Source organism: Stegostoma tigrinum, chromosome 15, assembly GCF_030684315.1.
Source record: "Stegostoma tigrinum isolate sSteTig4 chromosome 15, sSteTig4.hap1, whole genome shotgun sequence".
Classification (NCBI taxonomy): Eukaryota; Metazoa; Chordata; class Chondrichthyes; order Orectolobiformes; family Stegostomatidae; genus Stegostoma; species Stegostoma tigrinum.
This window is the reverse complement of record NC_081368.1, coordinates 21,958,349-21,972,141: the sequence shown is the minus strand read 5'-3', so window position 1 is coordinate 21,972,141 and position 13,793 is coordinate 21,958,349. Positions and strand designations below refer to the sequence as shown.

The 13,793-nt window shown below is 41.3% G+C and overlaps 1 protein-coding gene across 6 annotated transcripts in view; it reads left to right on the top strand.

Annotated features, from left to right (window-relative positions):
* Nucleotides 1–13,793, top strand: part of nexmifb (neurite extension and migration factor b) — a 266,291-nt gene that overhangs the window by 11,953 nt on the left and 240,545 nt on the right. Inside the window, exon 2 of one of the 6 annotated variants that reach the window (XM_059651368.1) lies at nucleotides 11,983–12,087. The exons of the other annotated variants lie outside the window; for them this stretch is intronic. The gene's annotated coding sequence lies outside the window, so the exon portion shown is untranslated. The remainder of the gene's footprint in view (nucleotides 1–11,982; nucleotides 12,088–13,793) is intronic. 6 annotated transcript variants of the gene reach the window in all.

Sequence of the window (13,793 nt, the reverse complement as noted above, 5' to 3'; positions counted from 1 at the left end):
GGTGGAAAATATGTATTGCAATAAAGAATGTCAGATTCGGTGAAAGTAATTAAAAAAATTTAATCCCTTCACTGTATTTACAGGCAATGCACCTTTGAAAGAAAGTGTTTTCATTTTCTGTAGTGTACATCAGGAGCACAGTGCTTCACAGCACATTTTAGTTATTTTTACCAATACTCAGTATTGTTTCTGCCAATTTGTATGCTAACTACAAACAGCAATATGATGAATGACCAGTTCAGTTGTTTTAACAATGTTGCTTGAAGGATAACTGTTATGCAAAATGCTAGAAGAATTTTGAGGAATGAGGAAGTAGTTGTTGTAGAGTTTAGCATCTGCCCTGCTTGCATTGCCATGATATTGAGTCACTGGTTTCAGTCAAGCTTCTGGTCAGTGGAGCCCAGTGAGGCATTAATAATAAGGGACTCAGCAATGGTAATCCCCTCACTGAGGATAAAATTGTTGGGGATTGGCTGGAGGGTGTGGTTTTTCCAGATTGTGTTAGTGATTAGTGGATAATAATTTGCTTTTATATATGCCCAGATTTCATCAAAATACTGCAGTAGGTTGATGGTAGTATTGGATGGGTTGCCACTGGGGTTGAACATTGAATCCATCAGCAAATAGGCCCAGTCTTGAGGTCATGGTGAAGGAGAAGATAACTGATGAGGCAGTGGAAGATGGTTTGGCCAAGACACTTACAGGAAGAATGAAAAGGCCTTTAGTGATGCCGTGTCCCACGTGCTTCAGAGGTATGTAGTAATAGACAGGTTGATTGAAAAATATTTCCGAGGAGAAAATAAAAATGGTGGCCATGGGACTTAACTTGCGACAGGCACCTTCCATTGTAAAGGGGCATGACACTAGATCATCTGGGAACACAGATTTTCAATGCTTATTGCCTGAGCAGTGTGTAGTCCATTGTTCTGCGTTACCACAAGTGGTGTGAACTAAATTGGTTGGACCTTGACAAACATGAAATCAAGAGGTGGGCAAGTCTGCAATAGCTTCAGCTGAAAACTCAAAAAAAGACTTCACATTCTTTCTTCCACTCACACTGGATTCCTCTGTGGTTGAAGAAAGGGGCATTCCTGGTGCCACCTTCTTTTCCTGTTCACTGCTGAAGTTGTCCATCACCATTGTTGCTTCTCTCCCACTTTGCACAATGGCTATGCCACATTACACAGTGGATGATGTACCTAATGCTATCATTTCCTCCAGTGTTTACTTTATTAAACAGTTGTGATATGGCAATATGTGGCTAATTAATTAATATTTTGAATGTTTGTACTATCAGTTGTTTCCTTGCTTCTGAATTCTGTTGTTGACGTTGCCTTAAGACAACAATCTTCAGTTCTATCTCTGACAGAGAACTTAGGAAAGTCTGACAAAACTGGCTCAAAGCTCTGGAAGATGTTGAACTCATGCTTTACACAGCTTTTGATCAACTTCATTTTCACTGGTGTAATAATTTTAAAGGTGATATCTCTGGGAATATTTGATTACAGCAATTTTCCCTTAATGCAGAGTGCAGGAGGGAGCAGATCTTATAAATAACAAATGCTGCTATGCTTTGTTAGTGGCCCTACTTGTTGAACATAGACATTATCCTGGGATTTGCAGATCGCTGCTCTATTTGGTCTCCAGTTGAAGGTATGGACCACTAACAGAAAGCATTGTTTACGTTTTCTGCTGCAGATAAAACAATATACTTGACCCTTTTAATAAATTTCTTGTAAATTTCATGTTTTTATATGTTAATGTTAACGATAGGAAGTGCAGTTGTTCCTGCAACTCCCCTTGAAAGCTCCTATCACCTGAAGAGTGTCCCTCCTTGTTATTGCCGCCTTCAAGAGTTCCTTTCTGCCCACCCTGTCCATGCCCTTTATTATCTTATATTCCTCTGTCAGATCACTCCTCAGCCTTCTCTGCTTCAAATGAATCAACCTGAGCTTATCCAGCCTCTCTTCATAGCTAAAGTTTGTCATCTCAGTCAACATCCTGGTGACTCTGCACCCCCTCCGTGCATCTTTGCATCCTCCTCACAGTACACCCACCCATCCACTGATATCCCTTTTAAGTAATGCTCCTCAATTCATTATAGCCAGCTTGCGCCACTTGACACTGTAGTTTCCTCTGTTTAGATCCAGGACCCAGACTCAGAATCAACTATGTCACTCCTCATCTTACTGAACAGTTCTATAATATTACGGTCACTTCTCCAAGGGGCGTTACAGAGCTCGATTCAGTCAGTACCCAGCCTAGGATGGCCTGGTCCCTGGTTGGTTCCTCAATGTATTGATCGTAGAAAATCATGGCATACACACTCTGTAAATACTCTTGAATGCCTCCGCTGTGATTTGTTACTAATTTGATTTGCCCACTCGATATGGTGATTAAAATTGTCCATATCACAGCTGTGTCTTTATTGCTTGTGGCTGTAATCTCCTGTTTAATACCTTCCCCAAAAGTACTACTATAGCTTGGGGGTCGAGATGCAATCCCCACTATCGTTTTTTGCCCCTTTGGTGTTTTTAAGCTGTACTCATTATAGATTCCACTTTTCCAGAGCTAATGCCCTTCCTCACTATAGTGTTAATGTCCTCTTCAACAATCCAAATTACCCACCTCCTTTTCTTCATTGTTTGCCCTATCCTTCCTAAAAACTGAATACCTCTGGATACTCAGTTCCCATCCCTGGTCACCAAGTAGCCAGGGTCAATGACTTTTCATGAGAACCGATGAATATGGACAAAATAAATGCCAGACAAAGCATTTTTAAGGAAGCTAAACCAGTCTGTAATTGACATTGTGCGAGATGAGCCGGATTTTGCCTTTGTAAGGAGTTGTGTCTGTCTCAAGTGAAATAATCATTTAAAACAGGTTTTTCAGACACCTGCTCAGGCACAGTGAAACAAGTGTTTTGGAAAATAAATAACCATTATCCATACCTTATTAAATATCAAATTAACTTAAATAAACATCTACATGTATCACTGGGAGCAGCGCTATCTGTTTAGTGTGTGGATTTTCAGTCAAAGACTAGGGAATACATATTAATTTTCTTCCTGGTCTTTCTCTTTAATGAACGTATCTGCTGTACTACTTAATGAATTTAAGCAGAATCTGCCTGTAAAAGATTTTTAATTAAAGATGTTAACTCAGAATTTGCTTCACAGTTGAATAATGGTGTTGTTTGTCCATATTTATGTAAGTGATTATTTTTATTTTCCTTCTCCATATATGCAAATGACAGGCATTACTGTAACAAGTCAGGGTACGTTGACCCAGATTTTTTTGGCAAAATGTCTTCTAAGACTAAAGGCATTTGCCGACATTTATGTGCAATTGGATCAGCAACTTTAGGCAGATGCACATTAAACCTCAACCATCTGGAAGTTGCTATTTGATTGTACTGGTCCAGTTTTATCTTTGTGGAAACACCACCTTGCAATCTGTCCCACTACTGTAATATATAGACTGACAAAGTTTTTGTATTTGGTCACTGGTTCTGAACTAAACTCATTGCAGAAAATTTAAATCCTATCCATTCTGCTCCAAGCGTAGGTGCCCTTTCATTGACATGGTGAGTTCATAGAGTTGTACAGCATGGAAACAGACTGTTCAGTCCAACCAGTCCATGCTAAATATAATCCCCAACTAAACTAGCCCCACCTGACTGCTCCTGGCCCCCTACTGTCAATCAACATCTTTAACACTGAAAATGAGAAAACATGAGGTTTATTTCCTTCAGTTATTTACTGCTGATGATTTAAAAAATGTGGCCAAAGGATGCCCAGCCTTTTCTTTCCTATTTGCAAAGCATGTGGTAACAAGGAATATCAGAGCACATTTCTAGCATGCACAAGTCCAAAGGCTAAACCAGATCCCAGAACAAAAAACAGGTGATCAACAAAATTGTGCAACACTGGCAGCAAGGAAAATTCAACAATGTTCATAAGCAGAGTAGACCATGAGATTCAGAATCAACCAAGTGAAAGGCAAATTTCACAAAATGACAAAGATTTCCATATCGTTAACATTTCATGTCATGTTGATGATATAAGACGGAAGCTTTTATCTCCATTAATCTCACATGTCTACAAAAAAAATCAGAATGATTAATCCTAAAATGGACGTGGGAGCTACTGCCAACATGTTGCCATTACACATCCTGAAATGCCTTTACCCCAGTAGGTGACAAATCATGGTACAGCCTACAAAAGACAGTCTCACTGCAGATAATAGATCATCAGTTCCATTCATAGGCAGAATCACTGTAGTGCCAATATGCAAGTTCCCCTTGGCTTCCTGAAATCTTCAATCTGGTGAATAACAGTGCTGCAGTGCACCAGAATGCTCAAATCCCAGTGCAGTAACAACTCATGAAAATAACCATTCCCACTGCAGTGAAATCTGTACACAGACAGATTTGACCTGATTGGAAATGTTATTCTTTTCATTCCTTCCTGGAACGTGGGTCTCCCTGGATGAGCCTGCATGTGTTGCCCATCCCTAGCTGCCCTTGAGAAGATGTTGGTGAGCTTCCTTCCTGAACTGTAGTGCACACATGCTGTAAGTAACCCACAATGCCATTAGGGAGGGAGTTCCAGGATTTTGATCCAGTGACACAAGGAATGGTGATTGGATGGCATAGTTTGGATGGGAACTTGCAGGTGGAGTTATTCCCGTGAGGAAAATGAATGTGCTGTATCCAAGTTAGTGGGATAACACACAAAGAGATAGAAAGGCAAGTGAGATATGGACAGGTAGCAATAACTTGGCTGACAATATTATGTAGGGTTATGCACTTTGGCCAGAAGCATAGGGGAGCTGATATTATCATCTAAATGGAGAAAGAATGCAAAAAGCTATAGAACTGGAACTTAGGAGTTCTTGTTCATGAACCGCTGAAAAGCTAGCTTCAAAGTTCACTGGGTAATAAGGAAGGCATGTGGAATGTTGGCCTTTATTCCAAAGGGAATGGAGTTTAAATGCAGGGAGGTTTTGCTAAAACTGTACAAGGCACTACTCCAGACCATAGACCATAGCTGGAGTACAGTTTTGAGCCCCAATCTAAGGAAAGATATACCGGCATTGGAGGCAGCTCGGAGAACGTTCACGACGCTGACACTAGGAATGGAGGGACTGCCTTATGAGAAGAGGTTAAGTAGGTCGAACCTTATGAAAAAAGAACAGTGAATGGTGACCTTATTGAAACATTAAAGACACCGAAAGGAGTTGACAGCTTATATATGTAAATATTTCTGCTAATGGAAGAGTCTAGGACCAGGGGGGATAATCACAGAATAAGGGGTCGCACGTTTAAGGCAGAAATGAGCAGGAACTTCTCTGAGGGTAATGAATCGGTGGAATTCTTTATTGCAGAGGACTGTTGAGGCTGAATCAGTAAGTATAATCAAAGGCTGAAATCAATTTTAAATCATCGAGGGTAATGTACGAAAGGCAGGAGAATGAATTTGAGGATTATCTCAAAGATGAGCCATTATCTCATTGAACGATGGAGTAGGGTCTGTGGGTGAAATGGCCTACTTCTGCTTCTACATTTATGGTCTTGTTGTCTAACCCATGGAAAGACCAAGATATATCTCCTGATCTACGTGTTGACACTAGATTGTGAAGCTGAAGATGGTTTCAAGACCGATTTCTTTCACATTGGCTCTGGCTAAAGTGTAACAGTTGCAATTTGCAATAGCCAAAGATGAACATTAACAAGAATTGCAAAAGATCATTAACCAGAGAGGGCCTAACAATATTAAAGAAGTACCTGAGAAGATTTGTTCATTTTGGTCATACAGAGATGAATTGGTACATCATCCAAAGTAATTTTTAAGGGCAAACGAGATCTCACACCGAAGCATTACACCAGGATATTATGTCCATGTCACACCAGCAGCACATGGGTATTGAATGTACACGATGACTAATGCATCAATCCGTGTGGTGGCCAGGGATCAATCAGGATATGGAATGACTCACAGTTGGCATGCCTCATGCATTCATGCCAACCCCAGCAACAGAAGGAGTTGGTATCTGTTTGCTTATGTCCTTCTCGGAGAAAAATAACCACAGGTCTATTCACAGTGCGTGGGGAATATTATACTTTTGTGACAGGTTACTTCAGTTAGTTTCCTTTCATTCCAAGTCTAAGCAACACCATGCCAACAACCAAATGTGTTCATAATGAGCACTCTTTCCAGCTTTTTAAACATTCTGGAATGGATAGTATCTAATAATGGACCATGATATGCTGCTAAACAATTTCAATACCTATACTAAATGGCAGTGACTTATGTTACATGATCAGCCCATTGTCCTCACTCATAAAGAGTTCATATCACAGAAAAGGAGGTGCTGTAGGTATTAAAAGGCAAAGGGTACAGAAATCCTCACCACCTGATGAGGTATTTCTGAGGTGTTTGTGGGGAGCTAAGGGAGGGGCTGAGATGTTTATATCATTGATAGCCACAGCTGATGTGCCGAAGGCGAGCCTGATGTCAGTGGTGGGTAAGTTGTTGGAGGAGGTTCTGAGGAACAGGATTTACATGTATTTGGAAAGGCAAGCACTGATTAAGGAAGTCAGCATGGCTTTGTGCATGGTAGATCGTGTCTTATTAACTTGATTGAGTTTTTTTGAAAAGATAAGCGGTTTGTTGATGGCAGAGCAGTATGCTTTGCTTATGTGAACTTCAGCAAAGTTTTCAACAATGTTCCACATGGTAGACTGTCTAATAAGGTTAGATCACATCGGATCCAGGAGGCGCTAGCCAATTAGATATGCATTTGGCTTAAGCCAGACGGTGGTGGTAGAGGACGAAAGAGCTGAATTCCCCAGGTGAGGTGACAGTGACTGTCCTTAATATCAAGGCTGCATTCAACTGAGTGTGGCATCAAGGAGCCCTAGCAAAACTGAAATCAAGGGGTGTTTGGGGACAGATGCTCTGGTGGTTGGAGTCATACCTGATACATAGGAAGACGGTCGTGGTTGTGGGAAGTCAATTATCTCCGCTCCAGGACATCTCTTCAGGAGTTCCTCGGGATAGTGTCCTCGGCCCAACCATCTTCAGCTGCTTCATCAATGACCTTCCCTCCATCATGAGGTCAGAAGTGGGGATGTTGGCCAATGATTGTGTAATGTTCAGCACCATTCATGACTCCTCAGATACAGAAGCAGTCCATGTTCACATGCAACAAGATCTGGACAATATCCAGGCTTAGGCTGACAAGTGACATTCACGCCACACAAATGGCAGGCTATGACCATCACCAATAAGAGACAATCTTACTGTCCCTTGACATTCAATGCTGTTACCATCACTGAATCCCCCACTATCAATATCCTGGGGATTACCATTAATCAGAAACTCAGCTGGACTCACCACATTAACAGAGTGGCTACAAGAGCAGGCCAGAAGCTGGGAATACTGCGGTGAATACACATCTCCTGACTCCCCAAAACCTGTCCACCATCTACAAGGCACAAATCATGTGAGTGATGCAATACTCTGCACTTGCCTAGGCGAGTGCAGCTCCAAAAACACGCAAGAAGCTTGACACCAGCCAGGACAAAGAAGCCCTCTTGATTGGCACTACATCTACAAGCATTCACTCCTTCCACCACCGACACTCGGTAGCAGCAGTGTGTACTGTCTACAAGATGCACTGCAGAAATTCATCAAAGACCCTCAGACAGCACCTTCCAAACCCACAACCACTTCCATCCAGAAGGACAAGGGCATCAAACATATGGGAACTCCACTACCTTCAATTTTCCCTCCAAGTACACAGATCCTTGAAAGTTGCCACCCACGTTGACAGGGCTGTTAAGAAGTCATACAGTGTTTTAGCTTTTATTAATAGAGGGATCGAGTTCCGGAACCAAGAGGTTATGGTGAAGTTGAACAAAACTCTGGTGTGGCCGCACTTGGAGTATTGCGTACAGTTCTGGTCACCGCATTATGAGAAGGATGTGGAAGCTTTGGAAAGGGTGCAGAGGAGATTTACTAGGATGTTGCCTGGTATGGAGGGAAGGTCTTACGAGGAAAGGCTGAGGGTCTTGAGGCTGTTTTCATTAGAGAGAAGAAGGTTGAGAGGTGACTTAATTGAAACATATAAAATAATCAGAGGGTTAGATAGGGTGGATAGGGAGAGCCTTTTTCCTAGGATGGTGACGGCGAGCACGAGGGGGCATAGCTTTAAATTGAGGGGTGAAAGATATAGGACAGATGTCAGAGGTGGTTTCTTTACTCAGAGTAGTAAGGGAATGGAACGCTTTGCCTGCAACGGTAGTAGATTCGCCAACTTTAGGTACATTTAAGTCGTCATTGGATAAGCATATGGATGTACATGGAATAGTGTAGGTTAGATGGGCTTGAGATTGGTATGACAGGTCGGCACAACATTGAGGACCGAAGGGCCTGTACTGTGCTGTAATGTTCTATGTTCTAAGTCACTCACCATCCTGACTTGGGAATGTATCGCCGTTCCTTCACTGTTGTAGGGTCGGGGTCCTGGGGTTCCCTCCCAGATGGCATTGTGGATCAACCCGCAGCAGGAGGACTGCAGCAGTTCGGGAGGGCAGCTCACCACCTTCTTCGGGGCAGCTAGGGATTGGCAAGAAATGCTGCCATGCCATGCCCACATCCCACAAATGAATAGAGGGGAATAAAAAGGGTTGGTTTTCAAACTGGAGGCCTGTGACCAGCAGCGTACCCACAGCAATCTGTTCTGGGTCCACTGCTTTTCATCATTTATGTAAATGAATTGGATGTGATTATAGGAGGCATAGTAAGCAAGTTTGCAGATGACACCAAAGTAGGTGGTGTAATGGGCAGTGAAGAAGATTATTCTGTGGAAAAACAGGACCTTGTTCAGAAGGGCTAATGGGCTGCGGATTGGCAGGATAGAGTTTAATTCCGATAAATGTGCATTTTGGTAAGGCAAACCACGGCAGGACATAATAAAAATGAAAGAACTGCGGATGTTATAAATCAGAAACACAAACAGAAATTGCTTGAAAAGCAAGAAAAGCACAGCAGAACTTATGCAGTTAATGGTGGGGTACTGCAAAGTGTTGCTGGACACAGCAACCTGGGGGTACAAGTGTGTAGTTCGTTGAAACTGGAGTCGTATGTAGATGGGGTGGTGAAAAAGGCATTTGGCATACTTCATTAGTCAGAGCAATGAGTATTGGAGCTGTGGCTGTACAGGACATTGGTGAGGCCATGTTTAGAATACTGCGTTCAATTGTGGAAGCATTGGAAAAGGCGCAGAGGAGATTTACCAGGATGTTGCCTGGCCTGGAGCGAAGGCCCTATGAAGAAAGGCTGAGGGACTTGAGTCTGTTCTCACTGGAGAGAAGAAGGCTAAGAAGGGATTTAATAGAGACATACAAGATGATCAGAGGATTAGATAGGGTGGACAGTGAGTCTTTTTCCGAGGATGATGAAGTCAGCTTGTACAAGGGGGGGCATAGCTACAAATTGAGGGGTGATAGATTTAAGACAGATGTCAGAGGCAGGTTCTTTACTCAGAGAGTAGTAAGCGTGTAGAACACCCTGCCTGCCAATGTAGTTAACTCAGCCACATTAGGGGCATTTAAACAGTCTTTGGAATAAGCATATGGATAATGATGGGATAGTGTAGGGGGATGGGCTTAGATTAGTTCACAGGTCGGCGCAACATCGAGGGCCGAAGGGCCTGTTCTGCGCTGTATTGTTCTATGTTCTATGTTCTAATTCTGGTCGCCATTCCATAGAGGAATGTTGTTAAACTTGAAAGGGTGCAGAAAAGGTCTACAAGCATATTGCCAGGACTGGAGGGTGTGAGTTATAGGAAGAGGTTGAATAGGCTGAGGCCTTCTTCCACTGGAGTGTCGGAGGCTGAGGGTGACCTTGCAGAAGTTTAGGAAATCATGAGGGGCGTAGATAGGGTGAATAGTAAAGGTCTTTTTCCAAGTGAGCAGGAGTCCAAAACTAGAGAGCATAGGTTTAAGGTGAGGAGGGAAAGATTTAAAAAGGACAGAGGGGCATCTTTTTCACACCGAGGTTGGTGCGTGTGTGGAGCAAGCTGCCAAAGGAAATGGTGGAGCTGGGTACAATTACAACAAGGCATCTGGATGGGCATATGAATAAGAAGGGTTTAGAGTGATATCTACTGTTAAATCAATAATTGTTTAAGGGTCAAACAACAAAGTAAGAGTTTTGTATTGCTGCATTTTCATGTAACACTAATCGAAAAGGATTACTATCCCCTTTAAACTTGCGTTCAGAAGGCAAGTATAAATAACCTTGCCCAGCAACCAGTTGTCCAACCATTCCGAGAGACAGGAACCTCATCCTTAAAGACAGAAGACAATGAAAGAGATGTGTAGTGTGCCAGCTGGTATTATTGGAACTGGCAGTAACTCATTCCTGATGTTTTTTGCTGCTTTGCTCAGGCAAATGTGCAACACTCCAATCATGCATGAAGAGAGTGAGGCAAAACAGTACAACAATGATGAATGGTGATGTTGAGTCATAGCAAGTAGCAGCAAGATAACCAAGTTGTCAAACAAATGTAACAGAGAGCAGTATGTACCTTTCTGGGTGGGTAGACTATCATCAGATCTGGGTGAGTTGTCAAATGTCCAATGCATTATTTTGATGATTAATTTGTAAACTATGTTTTACCTATATGTAAATTGTTGAATTGACAAAGTGCATTTATGTACTATATGTATCTGTTTGGGGTAACTTTTTATCTTTAGCTAAAGGAAAGTATTATGGTATGCATCTGTATGTCATTATGAAACAAAGAGTATCAGTATACCTTTCAGAGAGCTGCTCATTATATCATCATTGTATCGTAGCATGTGACCTCAGTGTGTAAAGGTTTCAAACTTTTGTCTTACCCTGAGATCAGTGGATACAAGTCACACTGTTGAAAGCATGCTGCTCTCCTCTAATCTAATTGCTTACCCCAGACACTTACGTGACTATCGAAGAATTGCTTATATGTAATAATAGTTACAATAAAACATCTTGCAATACCATGTTATCCTCGCTTTGTTTCTTGTGGTATGAGGGATGATATAAGCATTGCCACATCAGGTAAAATACCCTGCTGGAAACAAAGCCCACAGCGTACAGTTGCTTGCCAGATCTGGTCCCAGGTACTCATTTATTGTGTCATTATCAGCTTGAAAATAAAATTAAAATATTAATGTGGAAGGGCATGTCCAACTAATGGCAGACACGATTTTGCTGCAGCAAATCTTGAAGTTTGATATTCAAACGTGCAAATGTTTGGGAAGCACTCTTCAAAAATTGTAATTTGAATTATCTTTATTTTCTGAAGAGTTATCCCTGAATAAATTGTGCTATACTTGTCTTAGAAACTGGAGCTGTAAAAAAAAATTTATTATTTTGTACTGGGCTAAAAATGGCTCCCTGGGAACCCTGTAAACAGTAATTTTCCATTGTAGGATCTTGGGCTTACAAACAACAAGTCCTGGCACACATTGTAAATGGCCAATGTTAAAACATTCCAGCAGTTGTATGCATGGATTCAAGCTGGGAACTATAGTTCCAACTAACATCTATAGTACCAGGACGCTGCATGAGCTTGACTTAGGTTTTTAGATAAGCACAGGCTTTTGATGGAAGACACTATTGCAGGAAGTACAATTTTAAATTATTAAATATATCTATAAGATAAATTTATGTTTATTTCAATATAAATAACATTTTGATATAAGGGTTTTGACCGGCTTTCAATAATTGGTTTGTGCCATATGTCTAACGCCTCACTAGCTGTAGCCTTGAACTTGCATTTCTTAATTTCTATCCTGTTCCCCATCATGCCCTGTCAAGCCTATTCTGTTCATCTAACTGGCTCCTGCTTCCTCCACCCTATTTCTACAAAACCATTGATCACCCAGCTCCCCTTCTTGGCTGATATTTATTAGAGTTTCTTTCTCAGCAGATACTATCTTGACGACTTTTCCCAAATCAGAAATAAGCCCTTGCAGACTACTACTACAACCTCCCTTACCTCCCATGTCTTTGGGTGTGTTGTCGTTCTCAGGTATGTGTCCATCTCTCTCTAACCTCCAATGTTTAAATCTCCTCAGTCAGGTTTGCCACCTGGTTCCAACACATTTACTTGTTTTCTTAAATTTGACAAAACTTGCGCACAATATTTGAAATGCAACCTCACCAAAGCATACCATCCTTACTTGAGTTTTTAAGTCCTCTTGTAATAAAAGGATCCCATGAGCCACCTTCATTAAGTGGAATACCTGCATATTAATATTTGGTAACTCATATACTAGTGCACCTAGACCTATCTGCATCTCGCAATTTATAGGCATTCTCCATTTAAGTGATACTCTGCATTTTTATTTCTGCTCTCAAAGTGAACTTGACATTTTCTCAAATTATACATCATCTGCCAAGTGTTAGTCCACTCACTAAATTTATCTATTCCCTACCTCTCAATATACCTATTTTCATGCTATCTGCAAATTTCAGTTCCACACCTTCACTCCTGTCAAAGGACCCAAAACCAATCCCTGTGGAACATCACTGTTCACAGGTCTCCAGTTACTGTCTGTTTCCTGCCATTAAGCCATTTATGTACTCAATTGACAAGCTCACCATGAATCCCATGTGACCTAACTTTACTAATTAATCTACCATGTGGAATCCTGTCAAAATCTTTACTAAAATCCAAATAAACAACATCTACTCTTCTGACATTGACAATCTTTTTTTGGTAACTTCCTCAAAAAACTCAATCAAATTTGTGAGACACGAGTTTCCTCACACAAAACCATGCTGACTATCCCTAATCCATTTCTGCCTCTTCAAAAGTCTATAAATCCTATCTTTTTATAATCATCTCCAAATATTTACCCACAACCAAACCAGACACTCAAGTCTTTAGTTCCCTCCAGTGTGGAAGCAGGCCATTCAGCTCATCAAATCTGTATCAACTCAATGAAGAGCATCCCACCCGGACTAACCCCCTATCCTATAACTCTTTCTCATGGCTAATTCACCTAACCTGCTCACTATATGGGCAATTTGTCATGGCCAATCCATCTAACCTGCACATCTTTGGACTGTGGGAGGAAACCCATGGAAACATGGAGAATGTGTAGTATCCAGGCAGACAGTAGCCCAAGGTTGGGATTTTATTCTGGTCCCTGGTGTTGTGAGACAGCAGTGCTAACCACTGTGCCTTGGCCTTCCAACTGTTCTTAAACAAAGGCACAAGTCATTGATGTAAATTGGAAAAAGTAGAGATTCCTGCAGGACTCGACTCATCACAATCTACCAACCAGACAGAGACCCATTCGTGCATACTATCTTATTTTCTACCAGTGCACCAATCTCCTACCCATGCCAATATATTTAACTACTACTCTATTAGCCTTTATTTTCTGTAAAAACTTTTCACAAGGCATCTGATTAAATATCTTCTGGATGTAAGTGCAGTAACTTCTACAAGGTTCCTATGTCCACATTATATGTTACTTCAAGAAGGTTTAGTAAATTGGTTGAACGTGATTTTCTTTTCACTAAGCCAGGTTGATACATTAGCTTTTCTAAGTGCTCAATTAGAATTTTCATTGATCAATTCTAACACCTTCACACAATGGGAGAACAAGCTAACTGGTCTGTAGATTCCCATTATACCAAATCTCTGTCAAAATATATTAAGACGATAGCCGAAACCCTAATTTTTTCTTATTTTAGAGGTAGATGTAAGGCTTTGTGCTGCAGATG